Source organism: Pogona vitticeps, chromosome 1 (genome assembly GCF_051106095.1).
Source record: "Pogona vitticeps strain Pit_001003342236 chromosome 1, PviZW2.1, whole genome shotgun sequence".
Taxonomy (NCBI): domain Eukaryota; kingdom Metazoa; phylum Chordata; class Lepidosauria; order Squamata; family Agamidae; genus Pogona; species Pogona vitticeps.
In genome coordinates, this window is record NC_135783.1 from 93,570,051 (window position 1) to 93,588,624 (window position 18,574).

Sequence of the window (18,574 nt, forward strand, 5' to 3'; positions counted from 1 at the left end):
GAAGGCAAAGAGATGCTGAGAAAAAATATATTAGCAATCCATGCATTGTTTCTCTGCCCAGCTTTGGTTTTAACCAAAGGTGCACATAGTGGTTTCGGCCATTGTACCAGAACCGCTCCAGCTGTCTTAGTTTGGTTTGGATGTGAACTATTGTTCTATACATTCTGATTTTAATAAGGCAAAGGTAGGTAATTTATCTACTGTCTCATAACATGACCCATTCAGCTTCTGACTGATTATTATTCATTTGCTTTCCCAGGTGAAAGGTTGTTATAAACATCAGTCACTGCAACATTGGATGAGCATCATCAATTTTGCACTGGCATTTAGAAGCCAGCTTTAGGCGTATTTTCCCCCCCACTAGCTCCATTTTGATTGTTTATGGCATTAGACAGGTGTTGATGACTTTGCTCAGAAAATAGACGAGTTTGACCTTTTCTCCTTATGTTTTAAAATTTCATGATCATCATAATTGTCACCATCTATATATGAAGTGAATTTTGCATTTACTTTGTTGGTTAAATCTGATTGAATGCGGATTCTCTGCTTCAGAACACATTAGGTGTGTTTTGTTCTTTCTTTTAATCTGTCTGTTAACCTTACCCTTATGTTAAACAGCTTAAAAAAAGAAAGATATATGTGTATATTCTTTCTCCTTCTTCCTGACTCTTCTGTTGATGGTATCTATACCAAGGCCAGAACCCTGCTTAGTTTTCCCACACATATAAAGGCAAGCGTTTTTTGTGTTTTGCAGGCTGTCCATTGTGCAACTAGGTGCACAATCAATTTATACAGTAGATGCATGACTGCAATGTACACTTGCAAAATAGCAGACACCCACTTGCATGATTGTCCTTCTATTGCCTACAATTCCAATGAATTCTGGCCATAAGCTCAATTCTGTATTCATTTATGTGGCAGTTAAGCCCTGTTTAATTCATGTGTAAAATTGTGCTGTCATGTTGTGAGGAAACTAAGCATAGGTAGCTCCGTAACTTGTGAAGTGATTCTGCAAGATCTGTACCACCAATGACTAAAAAACCCTTATTCTCCATGGAATGGCTTTCTGGAGGTCTCTTTAGTCTGTCTGGCATTTGTGTGCCGCAAAATAGGATTGTGGTCAGATTTTTTTCTTTTGGTGTAGACAAACTATGGCCATATTCTTGGGGTCTCCTTTTGCTTTCTTTCACAGGAAAACATCCAGTTGTTCATTTCCGTTTCGCACATTCTAGATACGTGACCAGAGCACAAAGAACAGTAAGCCATGGGTGATTTCATTGGCTTTGAAACATAGTCTTAGGGAAACAAGAATGCTGCTGTTTTAAGATCAAGATGTGTCTTTAATTCCAGAGGAGTTAGAGGGAGTGAAAGGAATCCATGAAGGGAGAGTACAAGAGGTGTATGTGTAATTCCTGTTTTCTTTTTTTCTTTTCTTTTCTAGCAGTTCTACCTTTTGAAACACGAGTTTAGTCACTTTACAAGATTTTCTCTCTTGGTTTCTATGGAGGTAGAAAGAGAATCGTTTCTTTCTCATTTTTCACCCATATAAACAAAACCATACTATCTGGTAATGACATCCTTCCCCATCCTATAACTGTAACTCCTGGATTTAGATGCCAGATATATGACCTCTTTTGTACTTGTCGTTCATGTTTTTTTCTACCACTGATAGTGGATTAGATGGGAATATGATGTCCCATGGACTCTTACATTTTTTTAAAAAAATCACTTTCTTCTCCAGTAGTTGGATTAGAATTGCATATATCATAAACTGTCTTTCACCATGTCTTGCAAGAGACAAAAGTCATACTAAACCCCCTGTAGAGATTATCGGTGAAATCTTTTGAAAAAATATCACATAATCTTACCTATAATAAAATATGTTCAGTACGATTGCACTTACGTATGAGACTGACTCAGAAAACAACAAGCAGTTAAGCTCTAGGCACTATATCCGTCCACAAAAAAAAGAGAACTTTTGGCTACTTATTGGGGGGCAATGAACACATTCCCTGACTGGACAGAAACACAACTCACCTGGGGAAATAGACCCTGCTTTTTATATCTAGACAAGGAAAAGCAGATTTTATTATAGAAATCTTACTTGCTTAAGCATATGCATCAGTTCATTTGTCCAACCAATTTGCTCATGAGTTTTGAAGCTAAAGTTCTGATGTTCAAAATATAAATTCTGTTGTGTTGGATCTAATGAACAGACAGATTTTAACAGCTAAATTTGAGTCCCTATCTAGCTCTCCTTGTGTGCAACTGTTTACATGAACATCATTTCTGCATCTATAGTCACATTCAGCAGATTCAAGAAGAACCAGATGATCAGTGTACCCAGAAACCTTCTCCCACAAATGGATCTTCTTTTCATGATGGGATATATAATATATTGCAATAATAACACTTCACAGCTGATCCAGTCACCTGTTCTCTTTTTTGAGCTGTACTTTTGTAAAAAGAATACTTGGATTCCATGCTGTGGGTTCACTCTAGGGAGCTGTATATGTATCATTTGTATTCAAACCGAGTTCCTACTCAGAAACCTTCCTGGACCTACCAATGACTCTTAGCTCATCTCTTTGAGGTACATTATCCTCAGGATTAAATTGGCTTTGGGAAAGTCACACTTTTGGAATAGAGTTCCCACCACCCTAATTGCTGTGTTGGCTAAGGATTTCTGAGAGCTGTAGTCCAAAAAAAGGAATTCTTCCAAGTTCTCATAAATATAGATTAGTGATTCTCATATCAGAGGTTGGATACTGACCTGCAAGAGATGCCTTAAGTTGCAGATTTCCTGCATCTCCAAGGTGTTGGAGGAGGTGATCCTTAGATTCCTTCCAAGTCTACAATTCAATGAATCTATTAAATACCAATTACCAACCGTCTCAGGATTTATTTGGAAGTTACATTTGCCTAAATAAATATTATTTCACTAACCACATGTAAGTGAGCTTCATTGGTCAATGAACTCTGGATAGAATCCTTGAGGTTCATGTGTAGTTCATTCAGAAATTTTTGGAAGCTTGATGGTTTTGGGGAGTTGGCGTTCTGCTCCATGAGCACAAGCCAGAGGAGTGGTAGGTAGTCTCATATGCCCGTGTCCTGGACAGACTGGGTTGGATTCATACTTAACTGTGCTTAGAGTATACTAGAGATGGGCATGAACCACCAGTTCAGTGGTTCATGCTAGTTCACTTGTCAGCAGAAAAAAATGTCTGGTACTTCCCTGCCCTGTAAACAAGTTTTTTTTAAAAAATCTTTCTTTTGCTTTTGAGCTTCTGAGGAGTTCACCAGGAAGGTATTACACTGTGTCTTGATAATATCTTACCCAATAAAAATTATTTGCATTAGCTATGTGTATGCTAAACTTGGCGGGGCAAAAAAGTCTTCAAGAGTTCCTAATCCCTCATCTTCCGAAAATTTATCCTATTGAGAACTGGCAAACTTGCTACATGTGAATTTGCATAATAAGCTACACCAGCGGTTTTTAACATTTTTTACCACATACCCCCTTTACATATATTTTGTTGCCATAGACCACGAAGACATAACTCAAGATTTAAGAAACTAAAGAGAGGTTTAAAAACCTAAGAGAGTATGGCTTAATAAGAAGCTGACAGCATAGAGTACACCAAAATCCAGGTCTACAGAGCGTTTGTCCTGAGTATACTCCTGTACTACAGTGAGTCCTGGACCCTTTGTGCATGGCAGGAGAGGAAGCTGAACACCTTCCATATGCGTTGTCTCCGACACATTTTTGGTATCACCTAGCAGAACAAAGTTCCAAACAGAGTAGTCCTAGAACGAGCTGGAATTTTTAGCATGCATACATTACTGAAACAGCGTTGTCTATGTTGGCTTGGGCACGTAGTGAGAATGGCTGATGGTTGGATTCCAAAAGATCTCCTGTATGGAGAATTAGTACAGGGAAACCACCCCAGAGGGAGACCACAGCTGCAATACAAGGACATCTGCAAGCGGGATTTGAAGGCCTTACGAATGGACCTCAACAGATGGGAAACCTTGACGTCTGAGTGTTCAGCCTGGAGGCAGGTGGTGCATCATGGCCTCTCCCAATTGTCCAGCAGGCCGAGGCAAAGAGGCAGTCCTGAAATGAGCAAAACCAGGGAGCTGGACAGGTATTTGTCTTCAATGTGGAAGGGATTGTCACTCTCGAATTGGCCTTCTCAGCCACACTAGATGCTGTTCCAAGACCTCCATACAGAGCATATTCCCATAGTTTCTCAAGACGGAAGGATGCCTACTACTAGCAAAAACCTAAAGTGCATCAAATATTTAAAGTTTCTTATGAAGGGTCTCATCAATAGATATTCCTTGCTATACCAGTGATACTTTTTAAGATAACTGGAAGATTAATTTGCTTTGAACAAGATGCACCCTTATCGACAGCATTAGTTCTTTTACGTTTCAAATTGAGCCAGCGATCTATTCTGAGGCTCAGCCAAAATATATTGTTACAAAATTCACTGTGATATTATTGAAAAATCACTTTACCCAATAATAAGCAAATTATTTTATTAGCAGAAATCAAAGAAGAAACGTGATCACAATGTCCGTCCAAACACTCGGACTAATGCTCACTGTCTCCAGCTCTCTCTTCTCATTGCTTCTGACTGACTGTGGAGGACCAAGAATTGTCATGTGGTGTCTCTCAGCCAATCAGCTTCACTCACTTGCACTGTGTGCAGAAATATCAAACAATTATTTGCTATCAAGCAGTTATTTTCATAACTGATTTTTACTGTTTGTTTTTAATGGAGGTGGTAGGTTAGAAAAAAAATCTGAGTTTTACATAAGCAAGCAAGGGGAATTAAAATTTTGTTCTACGTTTCTTTCTTTCTTTCTTTCTTTCTTTCTTTCTTTCTTTCTTTCTTTCTTTCTTTCTTTCTTTCTTTCTTTCTTTCTTTCTTTCTTTCTTTCTTTCTTTCTTTCTTTCTTTCTTTCTTTCATAATATTTCTTCAAGCATTCACAGACCCCTGTGAGGAAATCACAGCCCTTCAGGGGTCCACAGGCTACGAACTACACAGAACACAACACTCCAAAAGGTACAATGATTATGTTTCTTACTGTTTGATACCCTTTTAAATCATGCATGAACACAGATACACACAAGGGGTTGGGGAGATCAGCTGTTGTTTTGATCAAAAAGAAAAATACTACTTTGTTATTTTTATAGGGGAATAAGCGAACAGGTGTCATGTATGAAGTAAAGTTTAATGCCTCTGATTTTATTAGTGAAATTCTGTTACTTAAGCTATGAGCAAGATGTAGGCCAGGTTTTTTAAAGCGGTCATGTTATTCTTCTGTGTGTGTGCTACTTTAATTAGTGAAGAGATTGACATAAATCTGCATATGCTAATTATATGACTAGATACAAATTTATCAATAATATAGTTTGAATGTAAATGCATCAGATCTTATCATGGTGGGTCAGATTGTGATAGGTAAACAGCAGGTGAGCGAAGCCGCCTGGTCAGGAGTAACTTCAAGGGCCCTGCTCTCCTTTCTGATAGTTCATCATCGCCTTTCAAACTGGCCATGGACAAAACAGCCTTTCACATAGACAACTGTCTTCTGACAGCCTTCAAACAAAATAATGGCCTATGAAACAGCCTTGCAGAGAAAAAAAATGATAATCAAACAGCAGTAATTCACGGTTATAGCCAAACATGTCTCACTGCAGATCCTACAATCCCAAAAATGTTTCCAAAGAATTGGGAAACCCAGCAAAAGTAGATCTGGGGGACAGGCAGGTGGCTGCAAGGGAGAGAAAAAAAAAGATCCTGCTATATATGTTCATGGGAATTCTGGATGGAGGCCTGTTTAAATACATGTTTTCAAAAGTGTAACGAATGTGGTTTGATGGTTGTCGTGGGTTTTTCGGGCTCTTTGGCCGTGTTCTGAAGGTTGTTCTTCCTAACGTTTTGCCAATCTCTGTGGCCGGCATATTCAGAGTGGTTTGAGTCCCTGCTAACAGAATCCTATGCCTAGTCTACTTGGGAGTAAGTCATGGAATCAGGCTTTGCTCTTTGCTTCTTCCCTTCACAGTCTTGCCGTGGTGCTACTGTTACTCATCAAGAGTGGTGGCCTTTAAAGGCTCAGCTGCATACCGTGCTTTGGAGTGGATATACATACTCCAATATGTTCCTCCCCCGGTTTAGCCCCATTAGTGTTACATGAATAACTCATTTCTTAATGATGGGCCTGAACGCATTCACAATCCCAGTTTGCAGCTGAGAAACTGGCCAGAGTTCAACTTCTAGAAGTTCATATTCCATACATATTATATTTTCCAACTCTGTTGCTTGCTTCTGGTTCAAAACACACATTTTTAACCTCGGTGTCGGGGAGAGGGGTTTTGGAAAGCAAGAGCTAGGGAGGAAGAGTTAAGCCTCCCTCTACGTGGCAGTTCCATTCCAGTTCGGAGCCCCTTGTGTTTACTTTAGACTAGGACAGAAAGAGAAGGTCGACTGCCTCATTATTGAATATAACATGCAGTCTGGCACTTAGAAATAAGTTCCACTCAGTGTAACGAGGCCTTCTTCCTCATAAAATTCCAATCCAAATGGATTGCTTGCCTTTCCAGAATCCTAATTTTATTTATTACTTTAAATTACACAGACAGACACATGGTGGTGTAGTGGTGTATGCTCTGCATGCAAATTACTGCATACTAGCATGCCATTATGTGGTTTGCCCCCTCCCCTGGCAAAATTCCTTCAGACCCCCTTGCCAACTAAGGATTAAGTCCCAATCAATTTAGTGAAGCTTCCTTGCAATTAACAATGCGCAGGATGGTGAGACTACAAGAGTGTGAGTGGTATGAGTCAGGAAATGCTCAGTTTAGGTCTTGTTTCAGGTTTACGCAAACCAGCTTCGCTCAGCTCCTTATCCAGTTCCCATCTATGGTATCATCAACCTAATAATACTGATCATGGTAATTACTGAGAGAGTATTATGAAATGACCAAAACAATCAAAAGCTCGGCTGGAAGTGCCAAGTATTGTGATATGCAAATGAACCATACAATATTTTGACATCTCATTTCATTTCAATTTTTGTTTTACTATCTGTTCAGCAGTCTGAGGCAGATAAATTTATGTGCGAATTGTGTGTTTTGCTGCAACTTATTTTTTTTTAAAGAGCAATAATTCATTCCTTTGGTTTCTGCAGCAATGCAATCAGTTATTTTCATGTCTGAATTTCCCACTTATATTTTATATCACAAGCGAGTATTTTGGCAAACATACATATTTTCTCATTGCCTATCCACTCCTAAAATAAAGAGACAGACACAGGTGTTGGATTTAACTAAGGCCCCTTTTATTAATTATGAATTTCCACCCTCAACCTGAAGAGGGGCCTGAACGTACTGTGAATTCCTGAGGCAAGCTCCAGGGGTACAAGTACATTTCACCCATTTCCAGATTCCTAATGGGCAAGTCCCATGCCCCTAGCCTGAGCAGTCCCCCGACAGCTTGCACCCAGCCAGCTAAAACAAGATCCTTCGCCAGCCACCAAATATCCAAACTTTCAGAACTTGGACAGCCAGTGGCCAGGTCAGGTTCTGTAGATGCACCTCATCATGGCAAGCGAATCTCGGGATCCAAATTGCTATGACGCTGTACAAAAAGCACCCCATGTGCCTATAGGGAACTCACCAAAGCTGACTTTCCATTCTGCACTTCCGCCATGTGACCTATTTAAAGTGGCTCTACCACCCCATCTACCTCAAATGTCCCATGGGTAACCAGTATGGGATAGGCAAAAACTCACCTGCATACCTTTCAAATGCCAATCAGGTAATGCAGGCCAAAAATTCCTGTCCAGCCCTGAAGTTACCACATAAGCCAAACTGGGTTCAGGGTGGGCAGGTAGATTGCCACATTTGAAAGAGGACAGACTAGGGGCAGGCGAGCCTGATAACAAGGCTTAGCTAGTCCCACCTCTGGCCAGCAACCTGTTAGACACCAATAGGTGTCCCTACCTGCCCATCTTTCAATGGGAGGAGCAGGCAAAGTGTCCCTGCTAGTGCAGGGTTTCGTGCTACGGAGATAAGTGATCGTTTTGGCATTATAACACCTGATTTGCATTGAAGGCTGAAATGCACTCATATGGTATATGGACTGGTTTTATTTGTGATCAAATAATATTTGTATAGTCTTCTAAAATATTATTTGATCACACGTAAAATCAGTTCAAATACCACATGAGGACATTGCAGCCTTCAACACAAATCAGATCTTAGAAAAAGCTGGCTGGATAACTCAGTGATATTAGATATTTTGCGGGTTCGGCTCCTCACTGTGTGTCTCAGAAGAAAAACCAGCCTATGTAAGTTTGGGCAAGCAGTGCAGTCCTGGATTCCCCAGAAGAAGGGAATCATAAATCACTTCTGAGTACTAAAGTGGCCAGCTGAAATGGAAAAAAAGAAAGAAAAGGAGTCAGCTTCTGAGATTTTTTTCCTTGAGTGGTGTCACTTTGTGAATAGTGGGGAGCATCAGAAGGTATCCTGTAGACCAGTGGTTCTTAACCTTTGTTACTTGGATGCTTTTGAACTGCAACTCCCAGAAACCCCAGTCAGGACAGCTGGTGGTGAAGGCTTCTGGGAGCTGCAGTCCAAAACTCCTGAGTAACCCAAGGTTAAGAACCAGTGCTGTAGACCATCACAAAATAACAACAACAACAACAACAACAACAACAACAACAACAACAACAACAACAACAACAACAACAACAACAACAACAACAACAACAATAATAATAATAATAATAATAATAATAATAATAATAATAATAATAATAATAATAACAACAACAACTCTTGAAATTGGTGTTAAAATTCAGGCTGCCTTTTGCTATGCAAAGCTTGGCATCCTTTCCCCTGCTGGTAACATGGTCATGATATTATGCTGCAATATCAGGCCAGTTCCTGGCATTTTGAATCATGGATACAGAAGCACAATATCCTTCATTCATAAACCAGAAGATTTTTTTTTAAAGAATTGAATACATATGTAGGTGTATCTACTTCTGCTTCATTGACTATGCAAAACCCTGTGACTGTGTGGACCACAGCAAACTATGGCAAGTTCACAAAGAAATGGGACTGCCTGGCCACCTTATCAATCTCCTAAGAAATCTATATATGGGACAGGAAGCAACAGTTAGAACTGATTGGTTCAAAATTGGGAAAGGAGTACGACAAGGCTGTATATTGTCCCCCGGCTTATTTAACTTATATGCAGAATACATCATGCGAAAGGCTGGACTGGAGGAATCCCAAGCCGGAATTAAGATTGCCGGAAGAAATATCAACAACCTCCGATATGCAGATGATACCACTCTGATGGCAGAAAGTAAGGAGGAACTAAAGAACCTTGTAATGAGGGTGAAAGAGGAGAGTGCAAAAAACGGTCTGAAGCTCCACATCAAAAAAACTAAGATCATGGCCACTGGTCCCATCTCCTCCTGGCAAGTACAAGTAGCTCGCAAATAGAAGGGGAAGATATGGAGGTAGTGACAGATTTTACTTTCCTGGGCTCCATGATCACTGCAGATGGAGACAGCAGCCACAAAATTAAAAGATGCCTGCTTCTTGGGAGGAAAGCGATGACAAACCTTGACAGCATCTTAAAAAGCAGAGACATCACCTTACCAACAAAAGTCCGAATAGTCAAAGCTATGTTTTTTCCTGTCGTGATGTATGGAAGTGAGAGCTGGACCATACAGAAAGCTGACCGCCGAAGAATTGATGCTTTTGAATTGTGGTGCTGGAGGAGGCTCTTGAGAGTTCCCTGGACTGCAAGGAGAACAAACCTATCCATTTTGAAGGAAATCAACCCTGAGTGCTCACTGGAAGGACAGATCCTGAAGCTGAGGCTCCAGTACTTTGGCCATCTCGTGAGAAGAGAAGACTCCTTGGAACAGACCTTGATGATGGGAAAGTGTGAAGGAAAGAGGATGAGATAGTTGGACAATGTCAACAAAGCAACCAACATGAATTTGACACAACTCCGGGAGACAGTGGAAGATAGGAGGGCCTGGCGTGCTCTGGTCCATGGGGTCACGAAGAGTCGGACACAGCTAAACAACTAAACAACAATGACGTAGGTGTATGCATGCGTGGTATAAGTATTAATTTGGAATTTTCTTCTCGCAGGCTTCCCTGAATACAATTTTTTTCTGTGCTTAAAGCTGCTGCTTTATGTGTTCCTCCTTCCTCATAACATTTGTACTTGACCTTGGGTTGCCCGACCTGGTCTCTGACTGTCTTAGCAGAACATGCGGCAACTTGACTGAACTTGCGGCTTCAGTTTCTGAAGATCAGGAGAGCAAACCTCATTTCCTTTTGGAAAAGAGCTCACATTCATGATCCTTATTTTTTTAAAAAAATCATAAGAAAGTGGTGGTTATTAAAGAATTATACTGAGGTAGGAAAGGTAATAATAATCTTAGTTCTACCTAAATAAAGTACAGATGCAGGAAGCCATGACTGCTCCTCACTTCTTAAATAATAATGCGTCTGAAGCAGTTTGCATTCTTGAAATGTGGGAAGCGCTAAGTAGTAAGTAAACCAGACTGAATTCTGACTGGAGAATTTTGTAATTACGCAGAACTAGTCATGGGCATTTGTCATATTATACACACAGCCCTGCCCATATAATTATGGTTGTGACCTAATATTTCCTCTAACTACTGAATTGTTAGAATGAACTATGCTATATACTATGCATTGAGGGCACTATACGGTGTTTCATGTTTGGCCATCAGTTTGAACATTTTTAATGCTGCACCAGTGGAACCTGCTTTTTCTATTATGCTAAAAATAAGGAAATACATATGAGCCAGAGAATTGGACTATCGCTTTGGAAAATTGCTGTACCATATTTTTGTGTCCTTTTGTATGCATTTATTTAAAGCATATGTTACACTTATGGTAAAGTAGTGGTTATCACGTAAAATGCAGTTTATAAAAACACAGCATTATTTTGTGTTCTTACTGCAGTGTTGCTCAGTTGATCTAAGCTAATACATATCATTTTAGGGTGGGGGGAATGATGTTCTGTTTGACATAAAGTCTAGGGACCAATATGGCTCTAATGCTAGGAATGGAGAATATTATCAGCCAACTTTCTTAAAGTCATGCTCCTACTGATTTAATTTTATTACCTGCTAGATTCAGAGGTTAGACTGCTAAGCAATGGCATGTAGGTTTAGGCACATGCCCAGAAGTATGGGAAAACCAGGCCACAGTGATGTGAAAAGTGTATTTCCACAGCTGTAATTTCTGATTTATATACAACATTTATCTGTCAACTATCACTAAATGCCTATACTGTAGTCAATATTTATTACATATTTGGACATCTAGAATAACTATTAACAGGAGAGAAAGTTGCACTAAATGGACAGGATGAAATTGATTTGTTTTGCTTTAGGATCACCACCTAATAAAATGCTTCCTCAAGATGGCCCTCCCCCCTCGCAGGGAGCAGGGATCTATTGTCATGGTCCGCCCTCGAAGGCTACTGGATCCGATTGGATTCCAGGATGCCATGAGAGGGGTTATGGCTGACCTGGCTGGCGCTCCTGTCGAGGCCCTGGTTGACGGCTGGCTCACCGCCGCGACTAGTGCCATTGACACGATCGCACCTAAACGCCCTCTCCGCCGCAGAGATCGCCCGGCGCCCTGGTTTAACCAGGATCTTCGGGTGTCGAAGCGGGTCAGGAGACGGCTAGAGCGCAAATGGAGAAAGGACCCGACGGTTTTCAATCGTATAGCTGTTAAGGTCGCAACTAACCTTTACCAGTCTAAGGTAAAGGCTGCCAGTAGAACTTACCTCACTAACCGGATAAGTGAGGCATCCAACCAGCAGGCGGAACTATTCCGTATAGTACGTGACCTATCCGGAGTTGGCCCGGGAGATAGGCCTCCCCCTAGTCTTACCCCGGACCAATTTGCAGCATTTTTTAAATCCAAAGTTGAGGCCATCCGCCGGGATCTCGCTCCTTTTTTGAATACAGTGAGTCAAGTTGGGATGTCCAGCGCTCCGTCTTGCCCGGTGTCTTTTGACTCTTTTCAGCCCGTATCGCCCGACACTGTGGCCAGGACGCTTGATCGCTGTCGTGCCACCACCTCCTCTTTGGACCCCTGCCCGGCCTGGCTAATCAAGGCAGCCAGGCCCTCAACAACGGAATGGGCTACTGTAATAATTAATGGGTCTTTCCTTGAGGGTAGATTTCCCTCTGCCCTCAAGGAAACACTCATTAGGCCCATAAGAAAGAAACCCAGTTTGGCGGCGGACGAAATTGGCAACTATAGGCCCGTCGCCAATGTTTCTTTCTTAAGCAAGGTAGTCGAGAGGGTGGTGGCCGATCAGCTCCAGGCGTTCCTGGATGAAACAGATGCCCTGGATCCATTCCAGTCGGGCTTCAGGCCGCGCCATGGGACAGAAACGGCATTGGTCGCCCTGTGTGATGACTTATTGAGGGAGGCCGACAGGGGCAAAGTGTCTCTGTTGGTACTCCTCGATATCTCAGCGGCCTTTGATACCATTGACCATGGTATCCTCCTGGGGAGGCTCGCCGAGTTGGGGATAGGTGGCCGGGCCTTTGCTTGGCTCCGTTCCTTCTTGGAGGACCGTCCCCAGAGAGTACAGCTTGGGGAGAATGTTTCGGCCCCGTGGTGCCTTAATTGTGGGGTCCCACAGGGGTCGATCATCTCCCCAATGCTGTTTAATATCTACATGAGGCCGCTGGGAGGGGTCATCAGGAGGTGTGGAGCGCAGTGCCATCAATATGCGGATGACACACAGCTCTACATCTCCTTTTTTCCAACTGCAGGAGATGCCGTTCTGTCCCTTCAGCGTTGCCTGGAGGCTGTACAGGAATGGATGCAGGAGAACGGGCTGAGGCTGAACCCGGACAAGACAGAGGTACTGAGGGTGGGCGCCCCCACACCTGGGGACATGGGAAACTCCCTCATTTTTGGGGGGGTGACCCTGCCCGCCAGGGATGGGGTCCGTAGCTTGGGTGTCCATCTTGACCCGGCGCTCACCATGGAGACCCAGGTGGCGTCCGTGGTCCGTTCCGCTTTTTTCCATCTCAGGCGGTTAGCCCAGCTGCGGCCCTACCTTGATGTGGGGTCTCTCACCACTCTGGTGCATGCGCTTGTAGTCTCGAGATTAGACCACTGTAATGCGCTCTACGTGGGGCTACCTTTGAGATTGCTGCGGAAACTACAGGTGGTGCAGAATGCGGCGGCCAGACTACTCAGTGGGCTGAGAAGATACCAACATATCTCCCCCACTCTGGCCGCATTGCATTGGCTGCCAATCCGATTCCGCATTGATTTCAAAGTGTTAACGCTTACTTACAAAGCCCTAAACGGTTTAGGACCTCGATACTTGGCGGAACGCCTTCTCCCATCTAGATCTACCCGTGTCACTCGCACGAGCCAGGAGATAAGGCTGAGGAGCCTAACGCCGAGAGAGGCCCGAAAGGAAAAGACCAGAATCCGGGCCTTCTCGGCGGTGGCTCCTCGCCTTTGGAACAACTTGCCCCCTGAGATTCGCGCGGCTCCCTCGCTGGGCATTTTTAAGAAACAACTAAAAACATTGATGTATAGGCGGGCCTTCCCAACAGAAAACCCTTGACGATCTTTTTTCTTATTCTGTTCTTTATTATTATTATTTTTTTATTTAAGTTTCTGCTGTAAAGTTTTAAAATTACATTGTTGTTTTTACTGTAAGCCGCCTAGAGTGGTCTAATATGATCAGATAGGCGGGATAGAAATAAAATAAATAAATAAATAAATAAATAAATTTACCTTGTTCCATCCTTTTGCAAACCTTCTTTTCTGGTTTCTACATCAAGAAAGGAATGGATAAATTTCTTACATGCAGGATGGCAGCAATCCAGAACAACTTTATTCATTCAGAGATCCTGGTGTAATTTTTAATTATTTATAGTGAATGTTGCATCAACCCATTATGTAATTTTAGACAATTAACCACCTGCCTTTGTAGCCAATTAATCAACTAAATTTAAATAACTGTTCACATTACTAAAACCTCAAGTGCCTTTTTCAGACATGGAGGGACTGTGAAAGTGAACTAAGAGATGATCGTAAAATGTATCCCAGACTCTTTAATCCTTTGTAGCATGGAGAGGTTCTAAGGCAGATGGTTTGATGAGAAAGGGAATCCAGAAAAGAAAAGAAGAAAGGACGGATTGAGTAACATTGGAACTATCAGCAGAATAACTAAAAAGAGATATTGGCCAAAATCCTGATAATTAGTGTAGTAATAACACTAGATAGGATTTTGTATGTCAACTCCTTCATAAGTTCCATTGATTCAAATTGGCCTATTCTAACTGTGACTTACTATGCTAAGGTAAGGCACAATTAGAGCAGGTCCATTTGAATTAATGGGATGTACAGAGGAGTTAATTGCCAAATCCCCATTGAGTCATTCTAGTGTGATTTACTACACTAAGCAACAGGATTTTGGCCAGAGTCTAAGTCATTCTCTGTAATTTTTCATAGGTAGAACATAATCACACTATCCTTCCTGATGATGTGGACAACCAGCAATAGTTTCTCCCCTGTAATGAGAGTTGTAATTAATAATTCAGAGACAATTGCACAGTGAGGTCTCAGAATGCCAAGAGTTAAAGTTCATGTTACTTTAAAGATACAGGCAGATATTTTATTCAGATCATAAGCATTCCTCCACTCAAGCAAGCCCCAGGATCATCTTGAATAACAATTAACAGGAGACAAAACAGAACTAAGATGGAATTGGCTTGTTTCACTTGGCCTAGCTTCCTCTTTTCCCAGGACCAATCGGACAATGAGTTGTGCAACCCATCTCATAAGCACTGTGTGTCTGGGCATGCAAAGGCGAATCCGCAGGAGCAAGGGGAACACTTCTATGATCACTCTTCTGCATCCATGCCATGCAGCGGGATATTGTGTGTAGCTGGTAGCTTAGCATGAGGGCCAACTAAGACTTCCAGTTGATCATCAACAGGGCAGGGAGGAGCCATCTCCCTTTCTTTCCCACAGTGTACATTCGTACACATGCACAAACCTTTAAAATCTGTTCTTTGGAGTAGATCTGAAGGATGCTGGGTAAGGAAGAGTGAAGCTCCATGGCAAGAACAGATAGATGTCATGTTGGATTTCACCTTTTTTCTGTTGTTAACTGAAAAGCAAGTACAGGGGACCTGATCTGGGTTGGGAACCTACTGCACATGGGGTAGTAAATGCTAACTTCTTCCTGTGCTGTGTTCCAAACATTGGGGGCCATGATCCTGTAATTTACATTGAAACATTTGATTCCACAGTCTTTGGCAATTTGCACGAGCACTGCTGAGCCCCTAATCAGGATCGAGAATACAGAGCACGAAGAGGTAAGCCTCTCTTCCACTCTATCACTCGTCCCTATAATCAATTTCTGTATTTCCTTTTAGGTAACAATGGGGAGCAGGGGGTAGCTGCTAACAATGTCTTTGGATAGCTCAGTTATTTAGATATCTGGCTACAGAACCAGAGGTTGGGAATTTAATTCTCGACTGTGCCTCCTTGACAGAGGCTGGACTCAATGATCCATAGGAGATGGATGCAGATCTATGATGATGATGATTTAAAGTACAACACCAACTCCAGATCGGAAAGATGTAGTTGTGTAGTTTGCTTCTAATGTAATGTGTGGTTTGGCTCTGAGGCTGGCCAGTCTTGAAGTTTTTCAAGGAGCAACGTAAGTAGAGTACTGCATTTCTTGGTTTAGGCACAAGAGTTGGCAGTCATTCTATTAATATTTCATCCTTTTCTTCCCTTCCTCCTTGGCTTTTATGGGTCCAAGTTGTCAGTGATTAATAGTTTACTTTAGCTCTGGCTATTCTGAATACCTATTATTTCTGTTATCCTTTCCATCTGTTCACTAAGCAGTATCAGTTTTTAGTGTTATCTTCCAAAGTTTATGTTTTCATTTAATGCATTTGTGACAGTCCGACCATCTGATAGTTGTTGCATTGGGCATTCTTCCATATTTGGGGTGGGTGGGGATTGCTAATACTTTGGAAGATAGACTCAACTGCCAGAGGATGGGAAAAGAGCTGATGTGGTTCCAATCTGCAAAAAGGGGGAAAAAGTGGATCCAGGAAACTACAGACCAATCAACTTGACAACAATACCTGGGAAAATCCTGAAAGAAATAATCAAGCAGCAGATTTGTGAGCACTTAGAAAATAACAAGGTGATTATTAGAAGCCAGCATGGGTTTCTTAAGAACAGATCATGCCAAACAGATCTTATTGCCTTCTTTGACAAAGTTACTAAATCAGTGGACCAAGGAAATGCAGTGGATATAGTTTTCAGTAAGGCATCTGGTTCTTAACCTTTGTTACTCAGGTGTTTTTGAACTGCAACTCCCAGAAACCTCAGCCAGCAGAGCTGATGGTGAAGGCTTCTGGGAGTTGCAGTCCAAAAACATCTGAGTAACAAAGGTTAAGAACCAGTGAGATAGACCACAACCTACTTCTGTGCAATATAGAACAAAGTGGGATAGACAGAGGATTTGCAGATGGCTGACCAGAACCTGAGCTGATTAACCATTCAACCATCTCCTACATGAAAAAGGGATAAGAATCTGAAGCCTGGAAAGCTATTTGTTGTTATGTGCCATGAAGATGAAACTGACTTATAGTGACCCTGATAGGGCTTTCAGTATAAGTGAGATGTTTAAGGAGTGGTTTTACCAGTTCCACCTCCCCAAGGAATTTCCATGGCAGAGCCTTCTGATTCCTAGTCTGTCACTCTATTAACTATACCACACTGGTTATCCCATAGAAAACTATGCTGATGTCTTATTCTGTTTAATCTCTTTTTATATATGAACAAATGAACAGTAAATTGTTTATTGCCTATGCTGTAAAATAGACCACTCTAGAATATGTTACAATGCATGTAATCATAATGTTTATATATAAGTGAAAGCACGCAAAAGCAAAATGGCTAAAGAAAAGTAGGATTCTTGTCTGGGGAGCTTCATTCTGTCAGTTCAGCAATACTTTGAGGAAAATGAAATGTGCAAATGTCAAGGCCTTAGGCTGTCACTTTATGAGATATGTGTAAATGTCCATTCAGGTGTGAAAGCATGAGACAGAGTACCTCTCTTTGCTTATGTATTCCCTCTTAAGCAAATGCAATACATTTCTACAATAAATCCCTCATTTTTCTATTTTGACCTGCTATACAAGTGCGTGTCACTGGATGCTGTAAACTACTAGCTATTTATTATGTATTGTGTACATGTTTTAGTGTATGTATTTTAGATATGGTTTTGTATATTAGCAAAATGCAAATAAGTATCATTGAATGTTCACAAAATAAGCTTATTAGTTGTGTTTCTATCCCTTCTTTCCTCCAGTGAATTCAAGGTGGTGAACATGAATAGCTCTCCTTCCCCTGAAGTTGAGATTTTCTCCATGCAAGGCATACCTGCCATCAACACGCTGCAGTCCCACTCTGCCTGATAGACATGGTCTAGAGGGGCGGGGTAAAAATCCAATAAATAAATAAATATCCAGCAACATTTGAATGTCTTTCCTAACTATCCACTTTCTGGGGACAAGGTGCCAAATATACAGGTGGAGCTGAACTATTTTCATCTAGGAAAAAGCTGTCAGAAGGATATCCTGTTGCATCGCCAAGCATTGTGTGTTCTCTGAAACGTATCTGTTATGAATATTATGACAGTGAACCAGGGTAGGTTTTAGGTAGAGATGGGGAATTCTCTTTTTCCTTCTTCTGGCTGAGCAGAGATTTGAACCCTAGCCTCCTGAGTCCTAATCCATCACTCTATCCATTATATCACGCTGAGTGTCATGTATCCTATCCTATCTTATCCTATCCTATAATAATATAATATAATATAATATAATATAATATAATATAATATAATATAATATAATATAATATAATATAATATAATATAATATAATATAATATAATATAATATAATATAATATAATTAATGAGAGTAATGAAAAATGGTTCTAATGTTCACTTGAGAAAGTAGCTCCATAGGAGTAGGCACTCATCTCATCATTCAGCTACTAAATAAGCCCATTTGTCTCACAGTGAGTAATCTGTAAATGTAGTGTGAATTACACCATGAGTCATGAAAGCAATGGCTTTAACTGGAACCTGCTTTCTCTTTTCTGCTTCTTTCTTCCCCATTCCTCTTTTTCTATCTTCAAAGAGCTTTATAGGCATGAATTGCTTTAATTACTCTTTTGTTCCTACCTCATTTTGCAAGCAATGGAAAGTTGGCTGACACTTCTCACTGATTTCAAAAACGTTATTCTTTGAGTGCCCAGCTCTCCGTAGCTCGCTCTTGCTTTTCAGTGACCCTGCCAAGCATATTCAGTAGTTGGCAATCAGGGCTGAGGTGTCTTAAATTGGGCATCCAGCTTTACACAGTTGGATTACGGTGGTGTGTGTGTTGGGAAAGGGAAGGCTTAAATGCCTGG

The 18,574-nt window shown here is 41.3% G+C and overlaps 1 long non-coding RNA gene across 1 annotated transcript; it reads left to right on the forward strand.

Annotated features, from left to right (window-relative positions):
• Positions 1-15,383: 15,383 nt before the first annotated feature.
• Positions 15,384-17,611, forward strand: LOC144586747 (uncharacterized). The gene is made up of 2 exons (XR_013541759.1): positions 15,384-15,451; positions 17,470-17,611. It is a non-coding gene; the product is annotated as an uncharacterized LOC144586747 (long non-coding RNA).
• The last annotated feature ends 963 nt before the right edge of the window (positions 17,612-18,574 follow it).